Genomic DNA, 15,738 nt, shown 5'->3' with positions numbered 1-15,738 from the left:
GTGCTCCGTGCCGGTGCAATGCAACGGGACGTCGGAGTTACGGCGAAGGGGTTAATTTTTGCATTACTTTGCACAATGCTACTGAAGCGATAATGCGCTTGTCGAAGACAGGTGGACTAAACGCGTGCTTATCGCCATACGTAAGTGAGCATGCATCTGGGCGAGGCGCACATTGACTTTCTTCCTTATCTTTCTTGCTCTTCTCACGTATAGGACAGCCTATACGTGAGCAGAGACCATGCTTATCTGACTTTTCTTCTTTGTCTCTCTCTCTCTTTAACCAACTAGCCCTAGCTAAATCTCACTGTATGTTCCTCGTGTGTTGCAATTTGAACAACAGCGAGTCGCTCAGGTATTTCATCACCTTGCGACTAGACTGGGGCCTTGATCAGTGTGATGCTGCGTTTATCAGTGAGACGCTCTGAGACAGACAAGTGGCGTTCCGTCTATGTTGGCTAAAGATAACAATCTTACGGCAGATCAAGCAGCTCTTTGCGAGGGTATCTGCAAACGTTCAGTGCAATCCGCAAGGAATGGAAGAAAACTGCGCGCTCGTAAAACGGCAGCGTGTAATTCATACAACGCTACTGCAAGCACTGTATCCCAGTCAGCTATCTGCAGACGCGAGACTGCATCCTGCGTCACTCGTTGGTAATCCTCCACTCTGACGCAACGTTCTCGGGACAAGCAACCACCGTTCCTGGAACGAACGTCCCCTGCTACCGATTTAACTGAAGGCTAAGCCCGGGAGCATCCCCGCTAAGAATAGAAGGAAAGATCATATGTAAACTTCCCAATGGAACCACAAAGCAGCCTGTCTCGACCTTCCTGCGCGTTATTGCGCAAGGTTCGGGGCTCGGATGCCCAAATTTCAGTCACTGAGATGATGTCGCGCACGGAGCCACTGGCCATCGCCTGTGGTACGCTTTGTAACGCGGGTTCGCATCAGACCACCGAAGCTATAAACAGTATTTGATTCACTCTGCCATTTGTCCGCAGAGAACTTGGGAACGCCAAAAGCTATCTTACCCCGGAGCAGCTGTGTCCGAATAAAAAAAAATACAAAGAAGTCCACATGCTAGAACTCTTCGTAAGAGTGAGTTCCAGCCAGTCATGCTGCTGGGCATATTATTTGCGAAGGCGTCAGACAAGGAGCACTCACTAACGAAAACCTTTGTGAATGCGACTCCAAGCGTTTGCCTTGTTTGCTGCTATCGTTGTCGATGATGCTGATTTAAGACGTAAAAAAAACACCAGCAATATAGCAACCAAGGGGCCGGCTGTCGCAACATTATGAAAACATCGATTGTAGAAAGTTGAAAAATAAACAGAAAGACTCCAAAGGCAAGATGAATAAATAGCGTCAGTATATTAAGAGTTCCACGGTGCGGCATACCAATGCAAAAACTTTTTTCTCGATTCGGATAATAAAGACATCAAATTATATGTAAATGAAAAAAAAAACTAAGAAAAGTGCGAAGCCGGTCCAAGTCAGGATGAACGAGACGTCAGAGTCAAATACGGAGCACATACGATGCGCGAACGTAGAGGCCTCGAGAGAGAGAGACAGTCACGGTGCCCGTGGCGCGGACTTCTTCAGAACCACCCCTAGCGGCCACTGCCTCTCCTCCTCCGCCCTCCCCTTCGGTCTCTCGCTCGCGCAAGCGACCAAAAGACACGTTTCAACATGTGTGTCCAGGGCGAAGGAAATAGTCGCGGTCGCTGCGCTTCGCTCGGTGAGACGGCCTGTTCCGCGAAAACTTCCTCGGACACGGCACGGAGCCAGCGAAAGCAGCTCGCGCGCGGACCCCGTGACGCCAACGTCGTCTCGCCGGAGCGGCCGGGGGGCCAGAAGCCGTGCCTGGAGCGCGACGCGGTGTTCTTTCTCTCTGTGCACTGCGAGAAACGCGGTTTCGAAACCGGGCTGCGCCGAATGCACCGCGGAAAGAGAGAGAGAGAGAGAGAGAGAGAGAGAGAGAGAGAGAGAGAGAGAGGCTTCGAGAGTGACAGTGCGGTGGAAAGTGAGAGAGCGGTGTCTTTCTCTGTGTGGGATTATCGGGAACCTCTGCGCTGTCCTGTAATGCCGTTAGCATAACGATGTTAGACATCGGCAGGACAAAGAAGAAAAAAAGAAGGTAAACAGTCTTAGCTCGTGTTTTGGGAGTACGAAACACGGTGACTGAATAAAGGATAAACAATTCGTAAGGATTACGCCAACTATGTGAAGCTGCATAATTTCAGGCATGTCGGGGATGGTTCTGGTGCTGGGGATGTTGGAAATAATCGGACGCCGTCTACGACAGCGTCATTCGTATTGCTGTAGCTTTCCTCCGTCAAATGCATTCAATATTCATCTTATCTGGTCCTCGTCGATCGTGGAGGCTATTCTTTATGTGAAGATAGCGTAACATTGTTGCTACTCTACGTGTCCTAGTAAGTAATCGCGATGTAATTTCTTAAGTTTATTTTTAGTTAGTTAGTTAGTTAGTTAGTTAGTTAGTTAGTTAGTTAGTTAGTTAGTTAGTTTGTTTGTTTGTTTGTTTGTTTGTTTGTTTGTGCGTGCGTGCGTGCGTGTCTTGGCTGATAGACTGGTTGTGTTTTAATGAAGGTGAACGTCCAACAACGCCTTCTTTAAAATCTTGTCCCTGGTCTCTTCTCTCTATTAGGACTTTTTCTTCATGGCCTAGTCTTCGACGTGGTGACTGCTGTCACCAATGCTGGGTTTCTCTGATAAGTCTCTTGAAAGCGATATGAGAAGTGTTACACACACGGATGGAATATGAACTTTAAAAGCCAAGTGTTCCTGAATACGGGAGCGCTCATGAGTGCCAGTAAACGCAGGAAAATGGAAAGGTAGACCACTGCAGAGACGGCTAACACAATATCACTGCTGGCGAAGCAACGCTATGTGATGAAAGAAAAATAATACGAAAGAAAGGCGAGAGGCAAATTAAAAGTATAAAACCTCATGTACGCTAACACGGGTCGCAAGCGGGCACATAAAATCGCAGTCTTGTCAATCCCCATGGGCGCCAGCAACGGTATACCACGATCTCGTACCTGTAAAATGTGGACCTCCCGAACGGATTGGCATGAACCAGAAGAAGCGGATCCATGATAAAGGCCTCGTAACTTTGTAAGTTCGTATCCGTGGTTTCACGATTTTATCGTTTTGTTCAGGAAGTTGGCTATATTATCGGCCATTCAGTTCAACAACAAAAGCGACCGACACACGTATGTCTGTTCGGTACGGGATTCGTCTATGAGAATTAGTGTGTGGTGCCACAATTAGTACATGACCGGGGTAGTTGGAGAAGTATGGGAGAGGCCTTTGCCGTGCAGTGGGCGTAACCAGGGTGATGATGATGATGATGATGATGATGATGATGATGATGATGATGATGATGATTAAAAGGTTGTACTGTGCATCGGTGCGGTTGCAAGCACCGTCTATAAGAGACCGCATATCTTATTCGCACAACACACTGGTTCACACACATTGCAAGTGTGGGTATGCTAATATCACTTGCTGGGACTTCGCGTCCGGAAGATGCGCAGTGAGGACCATTGTATGAAAAGGATTTGGATCAATCTTGGTATCGGTATCTCTCAGCGCTCGTTGCGTCGATATTCACTGAGATACAGCGACAATGTACAAGTTCTAACCAGGACAACAAAAAACTGTTTGCCAAGAATAATCGATGGTGCCCTCGAGCATATATGCTGAAGCGAAGCGTTTTCAGACAAACACTCGCATCACGCACGAAGTCAGACAGACAAACAGCGCTGAACAAAGCAAAAGCTGACACGTGACTCTAGGCAACGTACCGACTCGCATTCTGCGTCTGCGACAATGCAGCGCGAACAAAATCGGCCCTTGACCCTTGTCGCTTTTTGTGTGTCGGTGCACATTTTTCTCGCTTTTCGCCCATTGAAAAAAATGAGTCGACTCCTCATTTCCTTTCAGTTCGCCCTGTTTTTGTCCGTACAATGCGGTCTGATAGTTCTATAGAATCACCTGCATTGCCAGACGGTTACGGTGCAAGCAGCAGACCTTTGCTATGACACACTCTTGGACACACTCACCAAGCGCGCACGTATGCACGCTGATGCGTACACTAGACATGTCAAAGGCTTTCTAACTTTGCGCTATTTTTCTAGCTTGTCAAATTGGGGCAATGCTCGTAGGCTTCCGCCTGTGGCGTCCAGCACTCATACTTGCTCGCATCGGCGATCGTCAGCCCAGCAGTGTTGGAGTGCGTTTTCGTATACCCGCAGTGATTGCTTAGTGGCTTTGGTGTGGCGCTGCTAAGCACGAGACCGCGGGATCAAATCCCGGCCACGGCGGCCGCATTTCGATGGGGGCGAAATGTCCACTCCTGCGTGCCTCATAATCAGATGGAGGTTCTCGTGACTACGTGACGTGACAGCTAGCGTGCCTGCCCACGACAAAGGTGCTTCGGATTCACTAACCTAATTGTTGATGTAAAAATGAGTTGACCCGTTGCCAGCCGCCTTGGCTGATGATGCCTTACAATCCTCGATTGGCCGGCGCTTGCTCCTATACGCCGCTCTAGCATATTCACTTGCTGTAAAATGAGGGCCGAGGGCTCGTATTTATGAAGCATTTATTATGCTAAAATGGTTTGCAAGAGCATGCAGCGGCCAATGGTGATTGCAAAGGTATTTTTTGCCGAATAACGTGGCAAGTAGCAACAATTTCTTACAAACGAGAACCTTCGCGAATTCGGGGCATAATCCCCACGTCACCACCGATGTGTTGTGCCCCGAGTACACCAGAAGTATTCATAACTGCTTGGTTGTGTACTGTGCACATCAGTATACGGCCACCTTATCGACAGTCAGTCAGCAAATGAATACAGCCTATGTTGTAGTTATTAGTATAACGTCACATAACATCACACTCACACACACGTTGTGGCATGTGTGTGCTTACGTGTGTGAGCGCGCGTGTGCGTCAAAATTGGCAATTTCGAGAGAAGTGATACAAAGGTTGCTCCCTTTTGTTTCCACTCTGAGAAAAGGGATCGCTATTTCTGTAGTAAGCTTCATAGCTTTACTTATTTTTTTAGCATGCAGTCGTAAAATCTGCCCAGCGTGCATAATTTTCAAGCCGGTTTTTCAGCCCACTCGAGTGCACCCCATCTTCCAGAAAAATGAGTTCCATTATCTGCACTTTCTTGTAGAAGCAATGATTCGAAAGCAAGGAAAACGCTTAATTGAGCAATCATATAGAAAGCAGGCCGCTGCGCCCGAGGTAGAACTTGTACAATAACGAGGTTTACCTTCCTACCTTTCCTATCAACTCCTAAGCCACGGACCTGACACTCCCTGCGTCCGAGAAAAGAGATTAAATTTACACGAGTTCATTACCGCGTGAATAAGATGCGACTGGGAAGGCGAAGATGTGTCTGTCGACTTCGTGTAGCCCGATACATTTCGTGCCGACGACCTCTATAGGTCAACCGTGGGACGTACGTGCATGAATGATCGCGCTTTGGAGATGCCAACGAGCGTCTTCGGTCTTTCGAGCTAGTTTCACACAACGAGGAGGGAGTACCTGCACAGAATAATACAAGGCTGCTCTGCACAATGTGAAGAGTGAACGCGCATATCTTCCTCGTAGAGACAGCCTATCTGCATTGATATAGGCTCTCGCGACGTTAGTATAAGGTTCCGCGCTTACGCACTATAGGTTAGTCTGATTCAAGCTATTGCTCACATGCGTCTGGAAGTGAGAGTCAAGTTTTTTCGTTGCTTGCACTTTGACCATTCCTACTTAGTGCACGGGGTCTTTTAAAAATGGCGACGGCAACGTCACCAAGATTGACCAAAAGAAAGAAAGAAACGCTAAGATAAAGATTGGTTTGCGACGCGTTCGAGCGAGTCGTTGGACGATTTCCTAAACCAGCCCCGGTAGGTTTGACGGGACGAACAATGCCTGGAACCGAAGACAAAAAACAATGTTGAAGCGTTAAAGACATGTGAGCGCCCGACACACGCGGGTGCGTGTTCTCTGTCGTCGTGTTCTTCGACGTCTCGGTTCATTCGCGCGCGAACGACGCGTGTGCGCGTCGTGTACTTTCCGCACCCAGCTGCACACATTCAGCATTTCTTTTTTAAATTTTTTTTTTACATTTTAGCATGTGACGTCTACGCGATGACGGCTCTGTTGAAGAGTTATGAGCAAACCGCTCGTTACTAGACGCAGCCGGTTCTGGGAGCACTGCATAGCTTGCCAACGGGTGGTTAGGAACGTTCCCTTGTGGAATGCAATGCCGGTTCTCCTGAAGCTCTCGGTATGTCGAAAAACAACCATTCTTGATCGCTCTCGAGCAGCTATTTGCTCTTTAACGTCACTTGTGTCACCCAGTCATTTATTGCTAGTACAGTAAAAGCTCGTTAATTCGAACCGCAAGGGGAAGCCGCTTCAGTTCGAATTAACGAAAGTTCGAACTAACGAAAGTGAAGGAGAGCAACAGTACACTGCGATTTGGAAGCAGTAGGGCATGTCAGAAATTTGGCGTGTCAGAAAAAGATGGCGTGTGCCCGCGGCACACGCCATCTTGAAGTGGAAGCTCTGGGTCCGACTGTGCCACACTACCGATGTCCACCTAAACGAACGTTAGCCGAGGCTTAACACCGTCACAATGAATCGCGATGGCCGATACCTCCTAAGCTCAAAACAGACGTGCACAACCGATGAAGACTGCCGAGAAAAAGACGCTGAACATGTGAAGGTGGCGAAGGCCCTGATTCGTTGGTTCTTGATTGCAAGCGCAGCTGCGACGTACTTGATTCGCTGTGTTACGATGGCGCTTGCCGTGCCATCTCCGCACAACATTAGCAGCTGTACAAGATTTGCAAAGCCTCCGAGATTCGCAACGGGCATGAAGTCTCGTAGGTTACGTAGAACGGAGAGGCGGCAGCTGCAGCTGCCTTCTGGCTGACCCCGCGTCGGTTAGATTTTTTTCCGATTTTGCCTTCTCTCGCCGTTCTCTCCGTTTCGGAGGCAATACAGCCTTGTGTGTAGGCAGTAGGCGCGTTTCTCTGGCCGTGTGCCAGGCGAGCGTAGTTCGAATTATCCGTGAGGGAACCTTCTCGCGTTCGAATTAACGGACTTTTTTATACATACACTTCTGTGGAGCTTGGCCGGACCAAATCGTACAGTTCGAATTATCCATAAATTCGAATTATTGAAGTTCGAATTAACGAGCTTTCACTGTATTATGGAAATGAAAGATTCAATACCATAGGGATTCAGTCACTTTATGATGGGGACGGCGACTTCTCTTCACATAGCAGTGATGTGAGCAAGTCATGGGGATCTGATTACCCACGGATTTGATTGCGCGTCTTTCAAACAGAGTCAATGGCCTGACAATCACCATGCTGTTCTCCTTTTAGCGGCATCTAGACCAGGTTGTTTCCGCGATTCACCGTGAGGAGAGAGTCACTTGAGGTTAATTTACGCACGCTTGTCAAAGTGATACTACAAATACCCTTCGTGTTTTTCATTATTTTTAAATGTTTGTAATTATCATGATTGTAGACTTCATCTTCTTTAGCGCACTCTGCCGAGCTGCCGAATAAGAACAGTTGGTGAGACCCCTTAGTGTTAAACAATTCAACTGCTCCTCAAACAGATTTACTACATATTCGGTGACTGCGTCCTTAATCGTTTTAATGCCTTTACCAAAAGTCCCTGGTGGATAGCTATGTTTTGAACACTGTAACAAGCTCTGTTAGTGTAGTGTTGCTACGGTGAAAGTACGTTTGAAGTGGCGCACATTGTACGAAAGGCTTATTTACGTCTCAAGGGGGCAGACAGACGTCGTGTCTAGCTGCCGTTAGGAAAATGAGTCTCCCAATGGCTGCGCCATCCCTCTCCGCGGTTCTTGAGCTGTCAAAGGCGTCAGCAGCTGCCGAGAACGCCGGTCGTCACGTTTTATTTGTCACTGTACGTTGGCTATGCACCGTTCTAGGGGAGTGCGCCTCCTCTGACGCATATATACGCCTATTTGCATTCGTGAAGACACCGAGCCTCTTCCGTCTTGGCCCGCCGCAACAAAATGACGCAAAGGATATCGTCTCGAGCTGTCAGCTATACGCAGTCGCTCAGATGTGGCTCTGCAGCCTCGGAAAGAGAGAGAGGGGGAAAGAAGGCAAAATGAAAAAAAAAACAATTAACTTTCGCTACCGTAATTGCGTCGCTGCCACTCTCCCCGGGACGGCGGCCGTGAAAGTAATAACTACGCGTCTTGTATGCGTCGCATGTGGCGCCCGGTAGACCTAACAACGAAGAAGCACAAAAAGGCGTAACTTGTTTGTCGTCTGCTTTTAAAGAACAGACGGCACGCACGCGCCTCAATCATGGCGTACGACGGAAAAGGACGCAGCGGGACCTCCGAAAACGCTTAACTGCGCCGATTCCCACTCGAAGACCCTGGATTCAGCAGAGGCGTAAGTATTGTGGAAAGCACGGATGAGGCGACATAACCAAATACATATTTCCTTTTCTTTTTCTGCGCACGGGCTACGTGTCCTTGCGTGCTTCAAAAACGGGTATAGGTAGTCAATCGCTCACCTTGAATCATCCGTGTACGCGAACGAAAAGTGAAGGCCACGAATGCGTCGCATTGTAAAGAACTTTCGAGTGGCTACGGAGTACAGCGCGAAATGATTGTTCGGGCTCTGCCTAATGTTACATTTCTTGCGGAACTGTCTGTGGAATGTTTCATCTAATTTGAAGTGTTCCCTGGACTACATACGGTTAGTTTCTGTTTAAACATAGTAATTTCTGACTATGCTAACGCCCTCAATGCTGCAGGTATGCAAATGAACGGGTCCCCTGTATCATTGAAGCGTTGGGACGCGACCTTAGTCATCTGGTTCTCTGTACGTCTGTATTTTTTTTTCTTTTTGCCAAATCAATCATCAAGCGTGTCTGGCCAAGTATAACTTTATTTGCGCGTTTGTCTGTGTGAAATAAGCAGATTACTCTTGAAACGTTCTCCGTGTGGCTTGACACTCATCTCAGATGACGAGAAATAGCGGCACGTTGATTCTGCTGGCGCGCAGCGCCGGGTCTCCAGCCAGTTCAATCTTGCATTCACACACGCCGGCCTATAGGACGCGAGCTCGCGGCTATGTACTATCAGAGGGCACGGCGCAATTAACTCAACAACGTCAGTTCATGCGCGCGAGTAAATTGGAAAATTCCTTTAGGGCGCAACATTCTGACAGTACGCATCTGCTGCTGCGCAAAATATCCGCGCTCCGCGGAGGACAACACGTCGCAGTCACAACGTGAAGAGGCCAGCCTTGACGTTGGCCCGCGTGTCACTTGCGATACGACAACTCCATAGTGTTTTCATTTCGGCCAGTGTCGGGGTCTCCGTGAATAAGCGAGCATGCGAAGGGAGGCAACGGGACTCGAACGGCCGGAATAGAGCGAGGGCTCCAGCAGCGATAGACGCAGAAGCAGCTTATTAGGGTGCGGTCCAATCAGTGGCGTAGCTCGGTCGTCTGGCACCCGGGGCCCATAGGTCTTCGGTCACACAACCCCCCCCCCCCCCCGGGTGTAGCCGGCGGAAAGAGGGGTGTCTTCAGCCGTATATGACACCCCCCACCCCCCCTCCCTACTGGCACCTTGCACCCGGGGCCCACGGCCCCCCGGCCCCCCCTGTTGCTACGCCACTGGGTCCAATATGAATAAAAGCACGTGGGTGCACGTCCGGTTGATGCAAGAACAAAAACAAAGACTGCGGGATCGTCGGGAGACGTCGGCACCTGTAAGCGGCAAAGCGGCGCCGGCTGCTCCATTTTTCGTAAGGCGTGGATCGATGATAAACATTTGATTTTGCTCAGTGTAGTAACACACAGACACATACAGACACATGCGTGCACATAAACATGCGCATAAACGCTCGTGTGCTCGCCTTAAATACTAGTACATTGTACGGCATTGTAAGGAAAAGGAGCGTCCGTTCCAACGCCATCGGCAAAGGTATATATATATCTGGGATGGTGGGATCGTTCCCCACCTGCGGCAAGTTCTTTATATTCATCCACTTTCATTTCCATTTATTTATAATTTCTTTAATCCAATTAGTAAGTACAAGTAATTTCCCCTATGTTGTCCTTCGTGTAATTGTTTGTTGGCTTCTTGTAACATATATATATATATATATATATATATATATATATATATATATATATATATATATAATATGTTACAAGAATCAGCATGAGGCTCGTTTTGCATATATAATGCAAAACGATCCTCACGCTGATTCTATTGTATCTCCTTACTGTCACCTGTGAACCGAGCACACGCTTCTGCGTTTTTCCGGCCGCCTTCGTTCCTGATCCATCACTCGGCCTAATGGCCTCCGTTGTATAGAGACATCGAGAAGCCGCGTCGTTCATCAGCGTAGCGGGCAGTGCAGCGAGAGCCCCAACGGCAGTAGCCCGCGCGGGGCCGCCAACCATCAATTCAGCGGTCGCTTTCGGACCAGGCTTCGATCCGAACACCGCAATGACGCCATGCAATGCTGGTGCATTGTTCATGCGACCATCACGATTTTCTTTGCCGAACATAGGGGCGGGCACACCTCTGGGTCCTCTGAACGGGGCGTGCACGTTTTCGAAGGCACGCGGGCCATGCGCTGCCATTAGACCCCATCGGTAGCTGCGAGCTAGTGCTTGCACGCGCACACACGCACACACAGGACCAGCGCACCACCCAAACGCCTGCCTTCTAATTGCATCGGCTGGCAGGGCGCGCTTGGCCCAATTGCCGCCGCAGCGCGACCCGCCGACTACTCCCGCGGTCACGCCGGGCTCTGACCTTGGCGACCGCGATCACTTTCGTTTGACTCGCACGCCGTGTGGGAGGCCGAGAAGAGCGATGCAGCAGCCGTCCTGCCTCTCGCCGCACTGCCCTTGCAGGAGTCGGCAACCGGAGAGGTTTTCGCTGGGCGATGGCGCGTGCCCTGCGACAACAATCCAGTTACTCCGGGGAACGGCCCTTCTTGGGGCAGTCGGAGAGCATAGGAAGCGATCTTGGTGCTGAAGAAACAACAACAACGACCGATGGCTAAATGTCGTGGCTAAAGATATAACCCAAAATATTGACCTTCTCCCAAACTCTCAAAGTGTCATCTTCATACACTTGATTCATCCCTAAAGCTACAAGCGCCATCAAAAGTTTCCCGCTCTGAGGCGACGCTGTGACGCCTCTGGCTCGGGGTGGCATTTACAAAGGCCTACACGTTCCGCATGGGAATTGCCGATACGCCCATGTGCGGCTCTTGTGGAACTACAGAAGCTATTGAACGGATTTGATGCCTCTGTCCCCGGTACGACGTCGAGCGTGAACGTCTCCGCACGGCATTGAACCGACTGGACCCAAGACCATTTTCGGATGCGAGATCCTGAGACCATGACCGTATGCGTCGATGGCACATAAAGCCAAGAAAGCGTTATTGCAGTACCTCAAATCTACAGGTTTTGGCGACCGCTTGTATATTCAATCATCATCATCATCATCATCATCATCATCATCAGCCTGGTCACGCCCACTGCAGGGCAAAGGCCTCTCCCATACTTCTCCAACAACCCCGGTCAGGTACTAATTGCGGCCATGTCGTCCCTGCAAACTTCTTAATCTCATCCGCCCACCTAACTTTCTGCCGCCCTCTGCTACGCTTCCCTTCCCTTGGAATCCATTCCGTAACCCTTAATGACCATCGGTTATCTTCCCTCCTCATTACATGTCCTGCCCATGCCCATTTCTTTTTCTTGATTTCAACTAAGATGCTGCTAACATGATACTACGAAAAGCGCCGCTGAAGCTGGTCTGGAGAGCCAGGCCAGGGGCAACGCGCAAATGGGATGAGCGCCATTCCAGTGCCGGTTGCCCGCTCTTTCTGGACCTAGTCTCACGACCATCAGGGGCCGTCACGAATCCTGCCGGAAATTTTCACGCGCCCGGAAGCGCGCGCGCCGTCACTAATGACAGACGCAGTCGACTCGACGAAGAACTGGACGATCGCATTTCCTTCTCACGTTCCTCGGCGAAATTGAGCTGACCCTGCGCTGTCTAGAATAAGTACTTCAGCTTCCAGGTCGGCGAGGTGAAGCTGAAGGAATGAATTGACAACTTGCTTCAGCATCGTTGCGGCATTCTTTCAGTTCAATGGTCAAGTGTGCTGGGATTCCTTTATTCAACAATTCTTTTTTTTTTTTAATAAGTGAACGATAACGGGTAACGAGTTCCCAAAGCCTGCGCTCGTTCATTCAAGTACTTTTAAGAAATACACCAGCATTCTCGAACTTGCCGTGGTCATTCGTGTAAATGGAAGGCTATCACTGCCGAGGAGTGATTTACCCTGAGAAATTTTCAATTATAACTGCCCATGATCAACTTGAGAGTACACTTGTCACAGATGTATTGATATCGGCTCCGTATAATATATAAGACCCTCGGGTGAACTTTGTGTTTAGGAGTGTGAATAGGGGAGTGGGCTGTATCACGAACGGTGCAAGTTGGACGACGTTGGAAGGCATTGTCCGCAAGATGTGAGAAAATCAGTAATCATAGGCATTGTTTCATAAACACCGGGAACCCTTGGAAAAACGACATGGACACCGCACGAAGCAAAGATGGAATTGCTGGATGCTAATGTACCCACAGGTGCAGTACACGAGGTCGAAGGACACGGGAAGCGATGAACTCGTCACAATACCGTTGTGTTTTACGACGCGGATATTTGAATAAATACCGAACGAGGGATACAGCAGCAACAGACAATAGCCTCTAAGTTTTGTCTGAACTGCCTCCTCTCAACGGTGAGGCTAATGTTCGCGAACTTGACTGCATAAGCATTCCTTGCTGCCTGCGGTTCGACGTACCGCTTCCGTGGTACTTAACCCGAACACGCATTAAACACCTTTCTTTTCTTTTTCTTTTGTTTACTTCTAGTCTGAATTCCTTTAATAAATGTGTCGCCCTGCCGAAGAATTTGATAATGGAATATTAAGCAGCCCAAAAATAAATTTTAGAAAGCGGCAGCAGACTTGTGCAACCTTGCAGAATCACAACCCAATTTTCATTGTAACTGTTTCTTTCGAGAAGCACCGATTTCGGTTTTTTTTTTTTTGCAGTATCCGATAGACGGCACTTTCCTTGAGTAGCCTGCGATACACTTCGTGGAGATATATCCCGAGAAACTTCGTGACCACTCGCTCTTTACTTACATTTAAATACTGCTCCATATTCTCGCGTCATAAGTCAAGCTTCGTATTAGACAGTTTTAGTACTGCGTACGTAGCGTACGCAACGGCGTTGCGTACGTAAGATCGCTGCGTTCTGCAAACTGCGCATGTGCAGAACGCAACACAAACGCTACGAGATGCGTACGCGGCCGCTGCGTACGCACGCATCCGATTCTTGCGTGCGTACGTAGGGAGCCTTGCGTAGTGCTCTCGTGGTTCTCGTTTGTTCGGGACAGCGCGAGACAAAAGAGTTTCCCAAGATGGCAGCGTCAAAGGCGACTCGCAGAAGGCGGCCTACGATTTGGCTTTGCAGCGTGAAGTGAACGCGCAGAAGGCATTCCCAGACCCTGCACGTTGGGAATGCATGGCAAAAATAGGAACTTTGTTTTTGAGGAAGTGTTCAGTGTGTGCTGTTTGCGCGAAAGGCTCGACCAGCTTTTGTCGCAGTTTGTCGCAAATGACCGTGCGAGCCTGAGAAAGCAAGTACTCGTTTTTTTTATTTTTCTCGATATGATTCGTGCATTATATCCGCATTAAAGGTAGAGTCTCTTAAAGGCCTAAATATAGTTCGACGAAGCGGAAGCGCGCCCACACGTTACATCACGTTAGTCAGATCAACGGCGTCTAGTTTGGCCGACGGTTCGACGTACTGGTGGACACGGCCAATGCGCTCCGACGCGCCCGGCGTCTAACGCTCGCCCTCTTACGTACGTAGGCATTTCGCAGTACTAAAAGCCCCAACGCGACACGCGCTCCTACGTTCCGCAAAGCCCTTGCGTGCTGCGTACGTATCGTCATGATGCAGTACTAAAACTGTCTAATGACAGATTGCGTAAGAACGCGAACTCCTTGTATAGCCTTGCATGTATACAGCCGCGCGCGCGCTTGTAGGTGCATAACAAAATTTGAACAATGCATCATCTTGAAAAGATATCGGGACCAAATAACGCGCTAAATTTCTGAATTCTTTACTATATCTACAGATATGGTGAATCCAGTGTCAGTGAGCCTTCCATATCTTTGCTCCTAAAAATAGTTATCATATATTTAATGTGAACCGTAAAGGTGTCCGCTGATTGATTTAATTCTGGGGTTTTGCGTGCCAATACCGCAATTTGAGTGTGAGGCACGCCGTAGTGGGGGACTCCAGATTCATTTTGACCACCAGGGGGTCTTTAACGTGCCGCCAATGGTGCGTTTTTGCATTTCAAATCAATCGAAATGCGGCCGCGATTTGATACCGCGATGTCGTGCTTAGCAGCGCCACACTATAACCGCTAAGCCACCCCGGTGGGTATGTGTCCTACTCTCTCGCAGTTGGTGATGCCCGCGTACCTGTAGCTCTCCACGAACTTCGAATGACAATTGCGGTTGCTATAGTCAGCGATCGTCGAAGTCGTCTCCTCCTAACTGGCCTGTTCGAAAGCGCCGTTTGCTCACCCAAGTATGTATACCAACCGGCCCAAATTACAACTATCTTCACGTACGCTTCCCTAATCTTGCTGTATGCTTCCTTGTTATCCTAGCTGGCTGCACTTCTGGGGTAGCCAACCAGGAAGCTTTTCAGGCTGACATCCCTGCCTTCTCCCTTTCTCCTCTCTCTAGATGCGCGCAGCAGACGATCGCAAAGTCGAACGCGAGCACACTTCCCGCGTGTGGTGACCCGCGCCTTCGCGTCCGTCTCCGCACCACTCGCGGCGCAAGAGCGAAGCCTGCTGTTAACAGCGCAAAATGTAGACAAGAGACTAGACAAGAGGACACATGATGACATGATGACATGACCTGATGAGCGATCACGTGACTGCGACACGTGTGGGCAATGATTATAAGAAGCCGTGTTTCTTTCAAAATAAACGTTGTTGAAAGTCAGCGCTTGTGGTGTCTTCTTGTCTCGTCTCTTGTCTACATTTCGCGCTGTTAACAGCAGGATGGAAAAGCAACAAGCCCAAGCTGCTATTCTAGCGAAGATCGAAGCGAGACGCTGGCTCCCCGCGGAAGCCCGCGGCGCTGGAAGGAAGCGGTTCGCGCGGCCTGCGTCGCGCGCTAGCACCGCACCTTGCCCGGCGGTGAACCGGCTTGCCCCCTCGCCCGTGCGCGGTCGGCGCAGGGTGAACGCCACCCCGCTTCGGACGCCCGACGGGGCCGCGGCGGAGTATAAGGGGCAAGGTCACGCGCTCGCTAAGGTGAGAGCCAGCTACGACACCTTGAGTCCCACGCTTTCCTTTCGGGCCCGCACCTATCAGACCACTCCAATGAATGAATACATCATTACTGGTAAAAAATGGACCGAAATGCAGAGGCTATCCGTGCCGAGGGAGAGACGAAAAGGCCCGATAGAGGGGAATACAATGAATCAGGCAAGAAAAAAGAGAGAAAATGAAAACACGCTGTTTCTTGGTTCTGCAAAACTATGTGATGAGATAACGTTCGAGCGCT

At 49.5% G+C, this 15,738-nt stretch overlaps 1 long non-coding RNA gene across 1 annotated transcript; it reads left to right on the top strand.

The window, feature by feature from the left end:
* The first annotated feature begins 8,285 nt into the window (after positions 1 to 8,285).
* On the top strand, positions 8,286 to 15,131 carry LOC135901153 (uncharacterized). Its single transcript, XR_010564118.1, has 3 exons — positions 8,286 to 8,484; positions 14,620 to 14,746; positions 14,908 to 15,131. It is a non-coding gene; the product is annotated as an uncharacterized lncRNA (long non-coding RNA).
* The last annotated feature ends 607 nt before the right edge of the window (positions 15,132 to 15,738 follow it).

Source organism: Dermacentor albipictus, chromosome 1, assembly GCF_038994185.2.
Source record: "Dermacentor albipictus isolate Rhodes 1998 colony chromosome 1, USDA_Dalb.pri_finalv2, whole genome shotgun sequence".
Lineage (NCBI taxonomy): Eukaryota > Metazoa > Arthropoda > Arachnida > Ixodida > Ixodidae > Dermacentor > Dermacentor albipictus.
The sequence above is the reverse complement of the archived record's forward strand: the minus strand, read 5'-3'. Positions and strand labels throughout refer to the sequence as shown.